A 5,556-nucleotide genomic window follows, 5' to 3' on the forward strand; every position below is an offset into this window, starting at 1 on the left:
GCCTTCCACACCCGATTCGCCCCCCCCCCTTTTTCTGTCTGTTACGGGTGGGGGTGTGGTTGCCTCCAAAACCAAAGCCGAAAAACATTTAATTTAGTGGATGCAATTCCGTTCTTCCTGATGCCCACTCCTCTAGCAACCACAACCCGGTATCTGGAGCTTCGTTCATGTATTATAAGTTGTTTTTTTTTCCGGAAAGCTGAATGTACTGGGAAGGAAAGAAAAGGTGCACTTGTCTTCAAAAGGCAGAATGGCACTCGACGACATTAGCAGAGATTCTTGCCAAACACTGGTCGGCCAGCAAAGAAAGTTGGGAATAAACTCCTGATCCCCAACGGAAGAAAGAGGCTCTGGGGGCCAAGCCAAGGGCTGGGTCCTACCCAGGCTTACTGCGCCCGGCCAGGCGGGGGGTGGGTACCGAGTATGGTCTTATGGTGGGACTGCTGGTCTCGGTCTGGGAGGCAGGGAAGGTTGGGAGGAGCGGTTCCTGACTTCCACCGGGGCGAAGAGAAAGCGGCCAGCTCTGCCAGCACACAGCACCCTCGCTCGGATCGCTGCGTTCCCACTTGTTGCGCAGTGCTGGAAACCCGCACGCGCCATACGACTTTGACTCCCAGAAGGCTACAGACCAGCCTGCCATTGCTCCCCGCCGTCCACAAACCTCTCGCCCAACCACCACACCCCCCACGTACACCACCGCTTCTGCCGCCGGCAAAACTACGGTATTTACAGCCACTGCGGGAATACCAAAACATTCCTCCTTGTCTCAGCGTCAGGCTGACAGAATTCAGATGCCCTGAGAAGTCAAGCCCATAGAGAAAAGGGGGCTACCTCCGCCTGGAGAACTCGCCTACTTAAAGCCAACTGGGCACACAGACCCCTACCCACACCCCTCCACAAAATTATTGGAATTACGTTGCCTATGATGACACGATCCTAGCTGGAAAGCAACTCTTTTCTTCCCCCTTTGAGGGATCAACTGCAAAGTCCTTTTTTTTCAAAAGTTAGTCTTATCTCCCCTAAATGTTTTTAATCTTTCGGGGGTGGGGGGGCTCTTAGGTCATTTCACATTTTTCAAATATTTGACTTTTGCCAATAGTTTCACCCACCGAGGGGTGGCGCTGCCGCACCGCCTCCTCTGAACCTCTGAATCTCAAGTTTTTCACAACAAACTGGGTTGTGAGTGTGGCTACCAGGCAGGGGATAGAAGGAAGGAAGGATTTTGACATCAAGTCATGGCTACCATTTACTGAACCAATAACTGATACTCTTCAAGGGCTCAGCAAACTACAGCTTCAAAGATTCCCATCCCTGACCACCAAACCCAGAATAAATAAGACAGTCTTTTCAAGACAGCATGGAGATAAAACCCTTCAAAACTAAGGAGAGAAAACGGACAATTGGAGAATTCCTGCTTTTCCTGGCTGTCTCCTTAAAGTCGTCTAGTTTTTATGAACAGAATCTAGCCTTATTGTCACTATCAACAGACCCTTAAAATTAGCCAGTGCTTGAGTCTGCAGTATTGGTAAATAGGATACTGAAAACTTCTATTTATAAACCTGGGAGAGGGGATATTTCCCATCTACAGGTTTATATTTTGGCCCGAAGACTCAATTGCAGTCATTTTAGCAAGGGAATGCCCAACTCCTGTTGTTTTCTCTCCATTTCCTCCTCCCCCAGAGACAAATATCTTTTTTTGTTTAAAGTATATATTTTAAAGGAGGAATGTGATTTCACCTCACTCTTTTCAGCTCATGTTTGCTACCTCCAGGAATAGCGTGTGGACTAGGGCCAGATGAACTTCAACTTGGGCTGCAGATTTACGAGGTCTGTTCCAGTGCCAAAGGCTCTTGGTAGTAAATAGTGAGCAAAATAGATACCTGTCTCCTGGTGGATCTTGCTCCCCCCGCCCCCACCTTTTTTAAAGTTATTTATTAAAACCACACACACCTTGCAAAGAAAAAGGGAAACTGGCAGTCTCTGTAGAGGAAGCCGGTGGCATCGCTCAGAGCCACAAACTGTATTTCTAAACAGCCCTTTCCCTGGTTCCCTCTCTCCTGCCCCACTTCCCCCACCCCCACACGTAAAAAATGCATCCACTGACATTCACTTTAAAAAAAAAAAAAAAAAAAAAAGCACTACAAGATTTTCCTCCTGGAAACTATAAACTGACTGAAAAAAAATCCATAAAAGATTAAATCAGTTTCTTGGAGGGGGGGGGACAGGGACGGGGGGGGGGTTGGCTCTTTAAGGCGGTCAGGGACCCTGTAACAGCTTTGGACTTTCAGCACCTGGTTTGGGGTCATTCCCCTGTTCAACTGTCAGGGCCTCCATCACCCCTACCACCAAGTCTTAACCTTTGTGGGAGGGGGCACAACACAGAGGGTCTTTTTTTCATCTTTTTAAAAAATCGGTCAGGTTGTGTTCTTGTTTTCCATGGGGGAGCTTTAAAACTCATTATTGCAACACTAGTCCATTTTTTCGCCAGGGTTCCAACAACGCAGCATCGTAAAGGCAGCGCAACCCACAGTTTTCAAGACATTTACCGCGGTCACTACAACTGGCAGCGGAGTGGCCCCCCAGAGCGCAGCCGATTTCCGAGGCTCCAACTGCCTACCCACTCCCGCCCCGGGCCGCCGCCGCCGCCTTCCCCCATTTCCACTCCCTCGAGGAGAGCCACAGGTTGCAAATCCAACCAACCTCGCAATCTATTTTTGCAAAATCACTCACAAAGATCTCCCTCTCGTGCCCGCGCCCGCTCCTCCCGCGCCGGGCCCCCCCCCTCCCCCAGCCAGAGCCACAAAGTGCCCTTCTCTCTTCTCGGGTCGTGCACGTAAGAAACGCGGGCTGGGGTTTGTCAGTCCCCTCGCCCAGTGTAAGGACCTCGAGAATCTGAAGCCTAGCGTCCGCTACGCTCAGGCTCGCCGTTGCCTTCTCACAGAGCTTGCACCATGGGAAAAATAAAATAAAATTTAGGAAAGGGAGGGAACAGCCATTGGGAGCCAACACAGAGTCACGCAGCGCCCAAAATACAAACACCGCGGCCACCAGAAATCTCGCCACCTTCTCGCTCGCCTGGGCTGTCCTGTCAAGGTTCCGAGTCCCCGCACGTTGCAAGGCATCGCAGGTGCCAACGCTCAGCCCTTTCCCACCCACCCCCCAAAATCCCTGTCCAGCCACCAGCCTCTCTCCTTGGGATGTGCAGAGGGAGCGCGCGGGGGTTCCCGACTCCCTCGACTACAACCAAGAAAGAATAATTTTCAAAGTATTCAACATCCCCGCCCCCACGCAAGCTAAACCTCTCCGAGACACAGGGGAAGGGGACACCAAAACACTCGTCTCTCGTTAGGAAGACCACGGCTCTGAAAGGAAATGGACACAGTACTTCATCTGGGTTTATGGCCCAAAAAGAAAAAATAGCGAGGAGTTCGCTTGCATTTTTCCTCCCAAATCTCGGCTCGGCTCGAAGGCAGGGAATCTAAAGGACCGAGGCCGGTGGAAGGGAGCCAGCGGGGCGAGCGAGCGGGCAGCCTCCCTCCTCGCCTCCCGCCTCCCGGAGTTACCCAGAAGGACGGGAGAGGGGAAGGAAGGAGAGGCGAGGAAAAGGAGGAGGGAGGGAGGGAAGGGCAGGCAGGAGCGAGGGAGCAAGGAAGGCAGTTAGCAAGCGAGAAAAAGAGGGGAAAAACACAGCCGCACGAATCCAGCAAGATCACAAGCCGTACGCAAGCAGCAGCAGAAAGAGCGAGAGCGCCAGCGCGCGTCCTCTCCGCGGTCTGGGGCCAGACAGCCCCAGCCTTGCCCCAGTCACCCCCAAGCACTGTCTCGTCCTCTCTGCTCCGGCCGCCCCCTAATTCTCCTCCTTCCTCTCCTCCACCTCCTTTCCAAAAACCAAAACAACACAAGGGAGGGTGGCAAATGCCTCCCCAAACCGGCCGATTCACTCAAAGACAACAACAACAAATAATAATATATAAAAAATCTATATCCTAGAGTGGGAGAGACATGGGACTAGTCTTCGGCATTTATTTTAACACCTGACAGCTAGAATAAATAAATATATACATTTATATCAACAGATACACATAGGAAACTTGGAGCCAAAGCATTTGGCAAGAGCGGAAAAAAGGAATTAAAAGGTAAAATAATGATCATGAGCAGCGGCGGCGGCAGCGGCACCAGCGGCAACAGCGGCGGCGGCGGCGGCAGCAGCAGCGGCAGCGGCGGCAGCAACAGCAATAATCACCTGGTGTCCGGCCTTTCCTAGAAACTTCTTGCATCACCACTTCTAAGAACCCCAGTTCTAAGAATCAACAGAGCTCAATTCTCGGAATTTGAGCTGAGGACTTTACCACGGCTACATGGCAGGGGAGGACTCGGTGTCAGTTCGCCGAGATTTTTACCTCCCCTGGCACATAAAACGCCCTCAAAGCCACAAGATTTTCCCACTGTCCGGCATATTTTGAGGTCCAAACAGGCTGGGAGTCCCGGATTTGGAGGTTCCGGTTCGAGGCCCGAGGGGCCAGAAGGTGGCCCTCCCTCCCCGGGCCCGGAACAATGGTACGGCCTGCTCCGCCACCGTCACGTGGGCACCTCCTCTGTGACGTCGGCGTCTTCGCTGTAGCAAAGCTCGGCCTCTGGAATTCTGAGAACTAATTTGCTATTCGGTGACATAAGAGGGGGAGTGCGCTTTGCTTTCCCGGGGTCTGGGGCTAATTCCTCCTCTCTTACCCACAAACTCAGCTCCTCGAGCTAAATACACAAAAGGAAGCGAGAGGTTTGAGCCACTGGAAAAAGTATGTTATATATTGTAGGGTTAGAGAGGCGAATAAGAGAAAAAAAACAATAAATACCACAGCTCCTTCCAGCTAGAATACTAGGCACCACGAGAAAAATATTTGCCAAGCAGTTTTCGGTGGGTTCATTTGCTTTATTTTTATTTGGGACAGGGTTTTTGTTGTTTTGTTTGAATTTTTTTTTTTTCCTTTTTGGTGTAGTGGCTTGGGATTTTTCGTTGTTGTATTTTGATGATTTTCCGATTTTTGCTTCTGATTTTTGCCTTTTGCAAGTTTGTGGTGTTACGTAAATCGTGGGATCCGGCATCGGTTGGATTTTCTGTGTGTTTTTTCTTTCCCTATCTAATCTCTCCGGCGTTTAAACGATGTATTATTTCAATACTGATACTATGGAAAAAAATCTTAAATTTTTGGTCACACAATCCCAACCCCCACTCTTTTTTTTTTCCTTTGGTGCAATCTTTTTTTTTTTTTCTTTTTTTTCTTTTTTCTATTTTCTGCCCTTGGACTTTTACGAAAGAGAGGCTTTCCTGCACTTGAGAGAAATGTTCAAAGGATTTGTTTTGTTTTGGTTTGTTTCTTTCCAGGACAGCAAGTGGTGGGTTTACATCTTTCTGTTATTGTTGACTCTCAGCAGATTTCTTGTTGCAAGAAACGTGTGTGTATTTGGGTATGTGCGTGTGTTCTACGAAATTGTGTGAGCCAAATACATGTTTGTGTTTTGCTTTTTCTTGATGTCCTCAACCCCCCCCCCCCCCCCCCC

General features: G+C 49.9%; 1 protein-coding gene across 1 annotated transcript in view; it reads right to left on the reverse strand.

Moving 5' to 3' along the window:
* BCL6 (B-cell CLL/lymphoma 6) overlaps positions 1–4,301 on the reverse strand; it is a 25,625-nt gene extending 21,324 nt beyond the window's left edge. Inside the window, exon 1 of the mRNA XM_008580065.1 lies at positions 4,244–4,301. The gene's annotated coding sequence lies outside the window, so the exon portion shown is untranslated. The remainder of the gene's footprint in view (positions 1–4,243) is intronic.
* Between the last annotated feature and the right edge of the window lie 1,255 nt (positions 4,302–5,556).

The sequence above is a fragment of the Galeopterus variegatus genome, unplaced genomic scaffold (genome assembly GCF_000696425.1).
Source record: "Galeopterus variegatus unplaced genomic scaffold, G_variegatus-3.0.2 Scaffold83, whole genome shotgun sequence".
NCBI lineage: Eukaryota > Metazoa > Chordata > Mammalia > Dermoptera > Cynocephalidae > Galeopterus > Galeopterus variegatus.